The sequence below is a fragment of the Triturus cristatus genome, chromosome 1_2 (assembly GCF_964204655.1).
Source record: "Triturus cristatus chromosome 1_2, aTriCri1.1, whole genome shotgun sequence".
NCBI classification, from domain to species: domain Eukaryota; kingdom Metazoa; phylum Chordata; class Amphibia; order Caudata; family Salamandridae; genus Triturus; species Triturus cristatus.
The window spans coordinates 269,787,056-269,800,915 of NC_140580.1; the positions used below are offsets into that span (position 1 = coordinate 269,787,056).

At 41.4% G+C, this 13,860-nt stretch overlaps 1 protein-coding gene across 3 annotated transcripts in view; it reads left to right on the forward strand.

Annotated features, from left to right (window-relative positions):
- ANXA7 (annexin A7) overlaps positions 1-13,860 on the forward strand; it is a 490,249-nt gene that overhangs the window by 26,384 nt on the left and 450,005 nt on the right. The gene's annotated exons all lie outside the window — the stretch shown is intronic.

Sequence of the window (13,860 nt, forward strand, 5' to 3'; positions counted from 1 at the left end):
TGGCTTAAAGTTTAAAAAAAGCAAAGGAAAAGTGCTATGAAGCGGACCACGGTGGGCGCGCCATAGCAGTTTGTTTTTATTTACTTTGAGCCATGTTGCACAGCAGCCCGTGCGATCCATGTGATACAATTAGTCCACCAAAGTCTCTCATGGGGAAGGAACCAGAAGATTTCTGGCAAAGTGTGCCATCTGAAAAATTCCATTTTCTTTTTACCTTGGCACAGAAAATACTTTGCATGTTTGGCTCCACATATGTAGGCAAGTGTTCCTTTTCCACAATGGGTGTTCTAAAAAATAAACTAAGAAACAAACTGACTGACTGCACATCAGGATCACCTCCTGAGACTTACACTTTCTGAAAAGGTTACAGAGTACAAGAAATTAATTTCGGACATGAAGTGTAAAATTAGTGTGTAAACTCCGTTCCATGAAAATGACTTTTCCCGCATTATGTGCGCCTTTGTACTTGCTGTTCTACATTCACAAAAAGGCTTTCAAATCAGAGTAACACTTTTTGTGCAGCATCAGGATTGGGAGACTTGCACTGCAACTCTTGCACACTGGTTAACACTACGCATGTCTTCTTCACGGATTCTATCCATGAATGATATGAATGATATGAAGGAACTAATTGTACCTCAGCTACTTTTTGTCTTTGAATATTAATTTGATTGACATTTCTCCAACATTACTAGTGATACCTAATAATCAGAATGCATTGGGTTCCTAATCAGAATGCTACTTTATCAGAATAAAAGACATTAAAAAAAAATGTTGGGTTGAATGTACTTTTAATTGACAGAACTTTGACAATGTGCGTTTATACCACAATGGGCACATTTTGTATGAATTAGTTGAACATCCTTTGAAATGGTTACATTTCATACATATCCACGTTTGTTTTACAATACAGCATTCTCTCAATATTTGTAACCGTTTATTTAAAGAAGTTCTTATGTTGCAGTTATAATGTTATTTAATGTATCTGATATACCTGGAGGCAAAGACAGAAACCACAAAATACCAGAAGGGTGGCACACTATGCTAAGCACACATTTTTAGCTGACATGTTTTTAAGCCATGCCCTTAGTTTCATCAGCCATGGCCCTTTGAGACCACCCCCACACCCCATTTTGTAACTCCCACTTAAAGGGTAGACATCCTTCACAACAAAAGCATTACAACGCATGCCATTACCCCGCATTTTTTACTCTGCAAAATCTTTTACAGCACACGGCGTTACACCACAAACCATTACAACGCATTCCCCAAAGTCCTGCCCCGGTGGAGTCAGAATAGTAAATTGCATTGTAATGGGGAATGCGTTGTCGTGGATTGCGTTGACTTATCAGAAAACTTCCCAGGGTTCTCAAAACCACGTTCTACGAAGGTAGCATCACTGAAGCAAGCACTTCTATCCCAACAAAAGCTCTTTATTTGCCAGATGAAGGATTCTGAGGCTGTAACTGAGGCATCCTTCCAAATGTGCTACTTGCTTGCAAAATATAAAAAAACAGAGGCGGAGCTAGTTAGGAAATGTTTTCTTTTGGCAGCAGACATTTTATTTTGCCAACTATCCTAATAAATCAAACATTATGAAGGAAATAGGTGTATTAAAACTGTCAGATTCCACATTCACATGTTGAATTGAGTCAATGTGGACAATGTTATAGCACGTCATCAATGCAGTCAAGCTGTCCCCTTTCTTTAGCATTGCTGTTGATGAGTCAACAGATGCAGGTGACGTGGCTCAGTTAATGGTTTGGGTGAGGTATTTGGAGCGTGAAATCATTCCAAAGGATTGCATGGTCACACAAGAGAAAAGGGTGTATCGACCAGCATGTGTAATGTCTTTGAATCTCATCACCTGCCATTGATTAATCTTCTATCATAACAGATGGGGCACCCTCCATAATTGGACATGAGAGGGGCTTTGTATCTCTATGAAGAAAAAACTTCAAAAATCCACTTTAATTGATTATCATTGCACAGTCCATCAAAGCATTGTGAGCAAGCATGAAGCAAGGACAAGTAAATGATGTTATGAAGCAACTAGTAAGAATTGTTAATTATATTCGAGCAAAAGCACTCAGCCACAGACTTTTTAAATTATTGCTGAAGTATGCTGAAACTGAATATGCAGACCTGTTGTTGCATACTGGAGTTAGGTGGTTGAGCAAAGGTAGAGTGCTAGATAGGTTTATAATTTTGCTTCCAGAAATTGAACAATTCATAATCAGTCGAGGGCAGTCCTTCCCAGAATCGTATGACTTGCACTTGCTCACCATGCTTCATTTTCTGTGTGACATGTTCTCACGTTTCAAGACTCAATCTGGAAATTCAAGATAAACAGAAACTTGTGTCCACAATGATGAGTGCCATATACTCCTTTGAAATTAAGCTAGACCTGATCCTAAGTTGCAGTCTTTAACCCAGAGGGTTGAAAAAGCTCAGGAAATGTTGTTCAGTCTCAATCTGTGTGCTTATCTGGAGGACATTTCTGGGGACATTAAGAGGCGATTTTCTCAGTTTAGAGTTCAGGTTTGTAGAAAATCCATGCATGGATAGTGCAAGGAATCTTGAAGGAGTTGAACTGCTTGGTTTGAAAAGGGCACAAGCTTAGATAGAACTAATTGACATGCAATACAGCTCTGTACTCGAGCTACAAACTCCACCCATCACATAACCATGATTCCACTCAACACCTCTCATGAGCAGTGGGTGTGTACATTTGAAGAGGTTCAATAAGACAGGACACTCCCATTGTCATGCCTCATTTGTACCTGACAAAGTCCTTTCAATAAAGTTATGCTGGATATCTTACACATGCATGTGCGGGTTTTCTATTCACTCGTGCATATTTTGCACACACATGAATAAAATATGAACACTTTTTTGACACTAGCATCAGATGTTTAATGGCATGACATATGCATGTGTGCGTTTCTTGGAATTATTTTTTCATGTTTTCTTGGAGTGTTCCTGTATGTGTATTTTCGTTTGAGCCAGATGTTTATGCATGACCGCTGTTATGCAGATTAGTAATGTACCCTTAGATTTGATTTGCATGCATTATTTTAAAGTTGCTGTGGCAAGTGTATTGCAATTGAGTGTGTTCCCAAATACTGGCACTGAGTAAAACATTTCTTTTGCAGAACTTCGTCATGTGTGATATTGATGTGTTTATTGCTTTAGTTGGTGTATTTTATAATGAACATCATTTTCAAGACACTCCAAACAATAATACACCACATAAATAATGGCAAAAATGTAAAATTAGTAATGTTAAGGGCGTTTAAGACTTAAAAGACTCTTGGGTCTATGTTTCTCCTTTGAAAATCGACCCCAGAGTGTTTTAGTTATGTAGCCTTTCTATTTTGATAACTTGGATATTCATGGTCCCTAACTTTGTTGTTCTATGTTAAAAACAAATCATGTGTTGCTTGCTCTGCAAGTGCCACCATTTACAAGTCTCTTTATACTGATGATTGCATGGTAAATAACTAAATATATGTCTGCTAAGTTCTTTAACCTTCTGAGATGCTTTGTGTTTTCCACAAACCCTCTAAATATGATTATTTTGACTAGTTATTTTTCCTAACATTTCTTGGGGTGTTGATAAATTAATGATTTACCTCTGCCTGTACACATATTCTAGTTTGATTTTCAGGAATTTTCCCTAGATTGAAAACTCATAATTCTGGTAGTTTGTTAACGCTGAAAGTCATGTCCTTACAGGCTATGTGTAGGCTTTTCTAATAGGTCGGAAAGTTATAATATTTGGTTCTCAAAAATCTGACATCTGAATGACCCTTTTATTTTCTAGTACAGTTGTCTCTTTCAGGGGTACAGTTCTGTTGAGGATTTTGTCTTCTACTTTGCCCTTTCAAAAGTACAAAGTGGGGCTTTCCAAGTGCACCTCCCAACCATCCCCAAGCTGTCGAACGCATACAGGAGAGCAGGAGTTTAAGTCCGTCTCTGCTGCTGTCCGCTCTAGAAACCCCTGCATTGTCATTTAATCCACATTTCTCTGTGTGTCATGATCAGTCCATCTTTCACAGTTTTCTTATTTACAGCACTCGTTACACCCTAAGTGTTTGTAAACGCTCCATGGTTCATAACATCAGGCGTTTATTACTGGAACAGATTACATCGCCGATGGATGTGCTTGATTCCACTTTTAATATTGTGCAATAATGTCTGCTTGGGTTTTTCACGGTTTCCCTACTATAATTTTGCTGTTTCGGTCATTGCATCCAGATTTATCAGATACAACAAGTAACATTATACCTACAACAAACTAGGACTATTGGCTTTGCCAATAGTTGTTAGTTGCAGAAGATAAATAAGCAATAAATGTTTGTTGTATATAATATATATTATATTGAAAATACTTCAGTTTTGAAATAATGAGACTGTGAAAGAACTAAAACAGGTACTTTAAATTACATCAAAAGCTTTCAGCAGTGGTGCTGCTGCTGTATTTCGATTTACTTATTTTTTCTCCCCACCCTGAGGGCGAAAATGTAGATTTCAGTAGGGACCTGTCTCAGCACCTGGCCCTCTTCAAGCCCTGCATATATACACCAGTGAAATCGGGGAGAACGACAAACTTGCCGCCTGGAAAGTTAATTTCATCGGTAATGAGAAACTCGCCATTGCTCACTCTTGAAATTCAGCTTCAGCACCATCTTCTGTCACATACGCTTAACTTTTATACGTAAAACCTAACCATTCATACCATATCCAAAAGAATAAACTCCTGCTTCTGTCCAAGATTTTGATCCACTTCCCCCCCCTTGAAAACCCCCAAGAATACCTTTCACTTCTGTGTGGGTGCTTAAAGCACAATTGAGGAGAGCGAGAAAAAGAAAACCACATAATATGGGGATCAACAGTGTCACAAGGGTGGCGTATACTTTCTTCTGTTAGAGGAGAGACGCAGCAATTGGGGCCTGGGTCAATGAATCTGAGGTCCGTGTCAGCTGCGCACACACTGCTTCCACCGGCGCTGAGGTCAGTCCGAGCAAGTTGAAGATAAGGGCAGGTAAAAAAAGTCAGCAACTTGAGTGCCTTCTTTTAAAAGCCTCTCCTGCCGCAACGCAAGCATATGAAGTTACAGAGGCAGATGAGCGCGGGGGACTCTGGTGACCATGCAAGACACTGATTGTCTGCACATGCCCCTTTGACCTTTTGTCAGCAAATGCTTCCCCCAAGGAATCACAACTGCTATTGTTTTAAATGTGTGTACCATATAAAGGCCTGGCGGGCCGCAAGTGGCCCGCAGGCTGTACTTTGAGTTCCACCGATCTACATAGTCTAATGTCCATCGCTGTGAAATTTCATTGCAGGCCGTTCGGCTGTTTTGCCACTACGTGAAATACAAAAGTCGTACAATGCATTAGATTTCAAGCTTGTTTTGTGACCCCCCACCCCCTTTTTCTTTGAACCTCCTTGACCAAACGCTGTGAAACTTTCAATCCTCAGAAAATGTAACAGTGCAACTGGTCTGCAAAGTTTCACAGAGAATGGGTGCAAAGTTATTAAGGGACAAAATCCAAGAAATCCCTATCTCTGCTAACCCGAACTATAACTACAGAGTTGCTACTGCCACTCTGTAACATAAATACATATATCTTCACTGAAAGAAACAAAGGATATAGTCAGTTAAATATGTCAGTGACCACATTAATGTTTTGAACTGAAATAAAAAAACACAAATTCACCAGTTATAGTTAGCAGAGTTAACTATTACTTGCGCCTCGCCCTGCACTGCTTATGACCTCACATATTACATACCAAATGACATGCTCATCACTGAAAATCTCAAGTGACGTCATTGACATAATTGATGACGTCATTGATGACATCACCGAGCCTAGTTACACCCTTGGACCCCATCTCCCAGGGCCACTACTTGAATAACAAGCTTTGGCATAGCCAATAGGTCTCACCTTAGGGACCTTATAAGTGTTTAGCCATGCAACAGTTAAAGGTGTTGTACCAATGATATTGTGCTGCATAACTAAATACTTATAAGGTCCCAAAGGTGAGACCTATTGGCTATGCCAATGTTTGTTTAGGACTTGTGGCCTGTGAACAGGACCATCGGAACTGAACCTGTACCTGGATATTGTGAAAGAAACCAGTACCTTAAGGAGGAAGCGTGAGGTAAAACGTGCTGTAAAATGTGAAAGTAACGAGGCCTGTGGAGTGTGAAAGACTGCGTGACAGGGATGCCTGTGATACAGAGCACGTACCATCACAAACTTGACATTTGTATACTAGTGAGGACACAGGAAGAAAGCACGAAGAATGAATTACTCCAGTCAAGCATACATTATGTAAACTGCCAGATCAGAGGTGGAGTGTCAACAATCGCACATCTCAGTGACTGCCGAGGGATGACTCGCGCCATCTTCCTCAAAGCTTAGATGAACCAGAGATGTGCAATGTCCCTTCGATAAAACACCAGCTGCAATCACTGCCCACAAACCCCCCAGCTCCACCACCCTTCTTCCTTTCTTATTGCCTTGAATCTGTCTGAACAATTTTTTACAGATACTTAAAAAGAGAGGGGATTGTTTATTGAAGGTTTTAGGAACCTTCACCCACTGTCATGTGCGTTTGTTTCCTCAAATGATGATGAAGGGGAGGGTAGGGTAGGTTTGAGTTCATGGGTGTAGGGAGGGGAGTGGAAAAAGGAAGAGGAAGGAAAGAAAATGCTTGGGGAGGAAGTAAGGAAGTAAGAAAGGAATGGGATGGAGGAGTGGATGGTGGTGGGTGAAGGAAGAAATGGAGAGGGCAGAAGTAAAGATGGGTGATGGAAAGGACAGGGAAGATGAGACCGGAGGGAAGGAGCAACAGGTGGAGATGAAAGGGATAAAAAGGCGTTGGAGAGAGGGGCGAGGGGGAAGGAAGAACGAAGAGGAAAGAAAGCATGGCAAAGGACGGGGAGGCGGGATCAAGGATGTGGGGGCCAAGAGAATGAAGTATGGAAGGAAGGAAGAGAGAAAGGGAAGATGAAGGGATAGAGAGGCGAGAGGAAGAAGGGTATATGTTATTAGAAAACCAAGCACAGCGAGAAGGAGAAACTGCAGAGCCCACTTGATAGTGTGTTTCTAACGCCCGAGTCCTGGACAGAGCGGGTCCTGCTCCGCGACCCCCTTATTTATTGAGAATAAAGTTGTTTTCCGCGATCTGTAACTTTATCATGACGACAGACACCGGCAGTGCCTTCTTACTTTGGTTGTCGTTAAATCTAATCTCGAGCTGTATTTGGATGAATATCTTATTTGCTCCTTAATAAAAACATAATTTGTTTTAAGAATCTAATCTCGAGTTTTGCTACCTCCGCCAACCCCGCTACCCCCCCGCTCTGATGGGCGGCGTCATGCATAGAGCGCTGCCGGCAGTATTTAAACTTCTCAGCGCTACACAGATAGGTGTGTGAGTAGTATTTAAGTGGCCGTAAAAGGTGACGGCGGAATCATCCTTTGTCAGAAGTGATCTCTGCTGAGCTTCTACATCGCAGATTGTTGCACCTCTGATGTCAGAGGGTTTTTCAATCAACACAGAAACAGAATGAAGAAGTAAAATACCGCCGAAAGCTATTACCGCCTAACATTCATAGATCTCCGACACGCACACACTCGCTGTTACGATCTTGTGTAGAAATGCTATTTCTAATCGGGGGGTCAATTGTACAACACGGTGTTTGTCCGTGAGGCAATTTCTGGGCTCAACGGTACTATTTTGACATCCTTTCCACTGAGTCTTCTTTTAAAGCATTTTACTTAAGTTATAATATTTAATTAAGTAAATATCCTCATAAGAGAAGCACTATTGATAGTTGAAACCCGATGATTAGGGTTTTTAAATTCAATTGTGATCTGGGACGGCTGCCCCTGGAAGCGCATTTGATTTGAAATTTGCCGCTTGGTCACATAAGCCAGTGTTCGGGGAGTTGCACTTCACTCCCCTTCGCTGCATCCCCCATGGTTAGCGCACTGATGCATCCAAGTAGCACCGTGGGAGCTACACAAAACACCTAAATAAAGTAAATAACAAGCGCGGCTCGCGCTAACAGTGGGAGGGGTGAGTGGAGTGCAAGAGCACACAAAGCGTTTCCTTTACGGGAGCGAGCCAGGGGCACCATGTGTTTGTAAGTTATTTATGGTGTCAAGCTCGCTCCCACAAGGCAATCGCCACACGTGCACGCGTTGCCATTGAAAGCAATGGAACGCATGCACGTTTTCGGTTGAAAAGCCGAAGCGATTGCTAAAGGTCTTTTTGCCTATGCAGCGCATACGCGCTGTTAGGCGAGACCTAAAAAAAGGGAGGGGTGCTGTGTGCCCGCTCCCTCCTGAGCCTTTTCGGACCCAGTCACATCTGACCAATTTGATGCAATTCAGTTCAGCTGTTTTTGCTGTAGGCCGGTCTATAAAAATCTATGAAAATTGCATGGGGATTTTGTGTTGTGGGACCCATCTATTTTCTCGGCCCTCGCTTGCGAATCACCCTGAAAGTTTCCATGCACAAACCAATCAGGAAGTGGCACCTTTTTGGAAAGGTACATAGAGATTCGTCAAACTGGAAGCTCAAGACCTGGCTGTTCGATCAGTAGCGGCCCCCCTCCCCTCCCCAGAACTTGAGACCCTCATGGGTATGTAGTGTGCTTTACAAATGTCTGATTGATTGAAACTGTGCCAAAGTTGTTAGCAACGCAAAAAACGATTTTCCCGATGAAACAGTTGACCTAACTAGAACTACTTAGTGACAGCCACCACTAGATTAACAAACCAATCACACTCCCACTCTCAATCACTCACACTCTCTTACACACACATATGCTCGCTCTCTCTCTCACACTCACTGTAAAAAACAAAGGTTAGAGGCACGTTATAGTTAGGGTGACATTTCACTCATACAAAACGAGAGAAATTCAAGCAGTTATAGTTGGAGCTAGCTATAACTCGCGCCCCCACAATGCACTGCTTATTACCTCACATACTACATCACTCATGACATGGTCAGTGACATCACTGATGACCTCTCAAATGACATTACTGATGACATCCAGTGACTGTGAGTGTTTTTACAATGTTTGAGTGTTAAATATATATAATAAGGTGTATTGATGAATCCGTGGCTTTAAGGATGATTCAGTGGGTGTGTGACTGACTGTATAAGTGAGTGATTAGGCATCTCAGTGAATGTGTGGGTGAGTGACTGGGTTTTGAGAATGTCTATATCAGTCTGTCAGATGGTGTCCAAGTGGCTGTATGGGTTGTTGAGTGGGTATGTGAGTGGCTGTACGTGTCTGTGTGGCTGGGTGAGAGGGTGTGTGACTGCCTGCCTGCATGGATGAGTGAGTGGGTGGGTGAGTCAGTGGCTGTATGGTCTAGTGAGTGTGTAAGTGAGGGGCTGTATAGGTGACTGAGTGTGTGTATTGGTGTGTCGGTGAGTGAATGAATGAGTCAGTGTTATTTGGGTGAGTGACTGGATATGTGAAACGCAGTATAGGTTAGTGTTGGAGTATATGAGTGATTGTATTTGTGAATGAGGGATTGTGATAGTGGCTGTAGGAGTGATTGTGTGCTTGCGTCAGTAACTAAATAGGTGAGTGAGTATGCAAGTATGCGTTAGTCTCTGTATGAAGAAGTGACTAAGTGTGTATAACTGTAAAGGTGAGTAAATGGCTGTGTAAGTGACTAGGTGAGTGAGTAGGTGTGGGAGTAGGTCTGAGTTTCTGACAGTGTGTGAGTGGCTGTATGGGTGGATATATCAGTGGCTGTTTTAATGAGAGTTAATGTATGAGCGGCTGTATGGGTGACTGAGCGGATGTGTGTGTAGGCCTATGAATCAGTGAGTGAGTGGGTGTGTAAGTACTGGTATGGGTGTGTCAGTGGTTTCGAGAATGGTAGTGTGGAACTTGGAGTGGGTGTATGAAAGGTTGGATGTGGGTCTTGAGTGGGTGCGTCAGATTCTGTGGATGATGTCATTAGTAATGTCATTTGAGATGTCATCAGTGATGTCAATGACCATGTCATGAGTGATGTAATATGTGAGGTTATAAGCAGCGCATTGCAGGGTCACAAGTTATAGTTTGCTCAGCTAACTATAACTGCTAAATTTCTCTGGTTTTGTACGAGTGAAATGTCAGTCTAACTATAATGTACCTGTAACCTTTGTGTTTTTTTTCAGTGAATTTTAAGGGTTTTTCAAATGCTAAATCCTCACTATAATGTCCCTGTAACCTTTGTTTTTTTCGGTTAATTTCTAACGTTTTTCAAATTCTTTTTCCCAACTATAACGCCCAAGTAACCTATAATTTTTCTTAGAATTTTTTATATTCTTGATGATATGGCAATCCCTGCGGAAATGGAAAGCGACATTCCATTGCCATTCACACATCCAAAAATATGTTAAAAAATATCCATTCTGAAAGTTGCCCAACACATATTACTATATTCATACTTCTTTCAAAGCATGTTTAAACTCATATTTTGTACTAAGTTTCTTTAAAAACCATCTTTCAGACCTGTTTTCCATTTTCGGGGCTATTCAGTACCGTCGCGATGATGTCGTTGACCAAGATGATCGCGCCTTTTCCAAAAAGTGAAGCACATATATGCACACACATAACAGTATTTTACACTCCAGAGGTTTATTACTGTTCACTTCAAACTCGTGTATTTCCAAAACAACCATCTCGAATACCTATTTTCCATTTTTGCTGTGAGCCCGGAGATCGCAATGACTCTTGTCATCGTGATCTCCGCGGTTACATCGCGAATGAAGAAAGCAAAAGCAGGAATTTAATAGCCACCCACACATTGAAAAATTATAACTATATAATAAATTCTAACAATCACAGTAGATAACTCATTATAGAAATAACTCTATTAACACATTTATCAATATCTCTATATTAATGCATACTAATGATTCATTGATAATTTTTTGTATATTTTCACAAATTTTCACGACAACGTTGATAGTTGCGATGTCCCCGCAGTGGTATGCAGGGGGGGTGGGAGGGCTGCTGGCAGTCGCGTCGTCGTCCCGAATATCACGTGCTAGTAACAAAATACATTTTGAACATATACCTTATGTCACTAACCCCTCCATTTCTCAACCATTGGGTCAGAGTATCTCCACCCCGACCCATTATGTGGGCTTTCCCGTTCCCGATAAAATGGTGGCCGCAGCTTTCTATCTATTTCTATCTAGGTTGTGTCCATCCAATCGGAGCATTCCTGTTGGGTCGTGCATTTGCGATTCATTGCGAAACCTTCACGAAATATCCGTGGCCAGAGAGATCACTATAATTTTAAATTTAGATTTCTCAAAAATGAAAGTATTTACACCAAATAAGCAAAAGGCACTTCCTTGAGCCGACCTCTACCTCCCTGCCAAATTTGGTGCAAGCTCGTTCAGTGGTTCAGGCTGTAGAGGTGGCTAAAGGGTCCTATGGGAATTACCATTACAAACGCAACCTTATTTTGCACCCTAAATTCTCTGTCTCCACTGCACACATCACCCCTAAACTTTCTCAATCAATAGTACCCACGTGACAATTTTTTGGTAAAATTTCATGGAGATTGGTCAAAGAACGCCAGAGTTATAGCCAAGTAAAAAAATTGCTTTTCCTATGGAACCAAGGTCCTAACTAGAACTACCTACTAGTGACCCCCCAATGTTAGTGATGTTATAGTTAGGACTGGTAATAATAATCTCATTTAATAATTTTTTTTTTTTTTAAAGCCTTTGAAATTTGCTGAAAACAAAAAGGTTAAAACGACATTGTAGTTAGGTGAATGTCAGTTAAAATTAAAAAACAAAAAAACACTGAAATTCGCCAGTTCTAGTTTACTGAGCCAACTATAACTTATACCTGTGTCTTGCATTGCTTTTGACCTAACACGTTACATCTCTCATGACAGATATTTAAGAGGCACATCTTATTAGGCTACATATTAACCCAACACTGCATTTGAACAGTATTGAAGGTGCTTATTATTATTCCTACATAGCATAACCTTTCTTGTGCGCCCCATTAAAAGTTAAAAAAAAAAAAAAAGAATATAATATCTACTCTTTGTGAGTGAATTCAGATATGCTTCATATTCTGCTTGCTGTAAAATGTCACTCCTGCTAGTACTATAGATGTTTTTGAAAACGTGGTCTATGAATGTGTTGCTGAATACCTTCCATTATGAAAAGCTTACAGCAAACTGTCGAATCCATTAGATTGTCATCAGTGATGTGAATAGTGATGTCGTTAATGGTACCATGTAACATGTCATTTATTTAATTAGTGATGCAATATGAGAGGTTCTAAGCAGTGCATCATCGACGCGCAAGATATAGTTAGGTCAGTAAAATATAAATAGTGAATTTCAGTTTTTTGTTTTTTAAATATTGTTTATTTTATTACAAGACGTACCTATAATGGCATACCAAACAGTGACAGCCACCACTGTGTAGTTACAGCTAGGAAAGGTTTCCATAGGAAATGTATTCTTTCTTTGTACTAATAACTTTACTGCCGTTTGACGAATCTTCTCAAAAGTTTTTTTTTAAAAAGGTCTATCCACCTCGTCGACTGCCTGAAAAGTTTTGGTGTGATCCGTCAAGCAGGGGCAGAGAAACAATGAGGAATCCTGAAACTTGTTTTCCTCATGCAATTTCCCATAGGAACTTTAGACCATGCTACACACAAAATGGCTGATTGAAATTCTAAAACTAAATTGGCAGAAAGCTACATTTTTACTCAAAAAACAAGCTTTTTGCGATTTGGTGTAAATCTGTTAAGTCGTTTTTGAGAACTTAAGGTTAACAATTTATAGATATATTGAGAGACAGGAGTGCCGTGGGACCTGCAGATAAAAATAGAAGATCTGATTGGCTGCCTCACATCAACGAGGATGTTTGGCAGCTATTATAGGACTTGAGGATTCCGTCCCTATGTTTTTAAAAATAGCATATTGCAGGGCATGGTAGGAATACCCTGACCCCCTAGTCCTTGTGGTTGAGGGGTGGAATAAAATGTAATCCTGTGTGCATATGCCCCCCTTTGTGAGCAAACTTATACCCCTGGGGACCCCATCCCCCGGGTCTGGCTGCAACTTCATTTGGGGGGGGGGGGGCAAGGGTACCTTGTCCCGAGCCATTTTATTGTCCGAAGCCCCGCAGTCCTTATTTGTGTGGGGTGGGGGCCTTGGGTTCCCGAGCTACATAATGGTCCGGAGGGCCTCATCCCCCAGGGCTGAATGAAAATCGGTGTCCCAAAACTAACTCGCTGCTCACGCTCTCCCAGGCAGGGAACATAGGTTTGCACTCACCAGGCAGGAACAGAAACAAAAGCTGCTCCTGCCAGGCGGGAGCAAAGCTACAGCTGACGCCTGCTGATAGCCAGGATCTCCCCCCGTGTCTCCCAACGGTAGTCTAAGTTTGGGTGCCCCAGGTGGAATGGCGCACGCACGGAAAAAAAGAATTGCTGCCTCCTGCCTGCACACAGGATAGCTGTTGGTTTGGAGGTTGTGGGGGCCTACTCTCGTGGCCCCCAACATTACACATAGTTGGTGGGTTCCCCGGGTAGGACCGGGGCACCTAAACCTGAATAATGACATTTAAAAATGGCACAAATATGAAATGAGAGGAGTAGCTCCTCATTTCATATTGTATGCACCCGCTGGGGAGCACCCCGTTTAGCACTGCTTTTTATTTGTATTTTTTCATCCTCAATGTTCCACGGACCAGTGCCTCCTCCTAACAAGCATTGAAAATGCAATAGGTCTCGCCTTTGATTAAGTTAAGTTAAAGCCATTTGTTTTGCTATACAATGCAATTAGA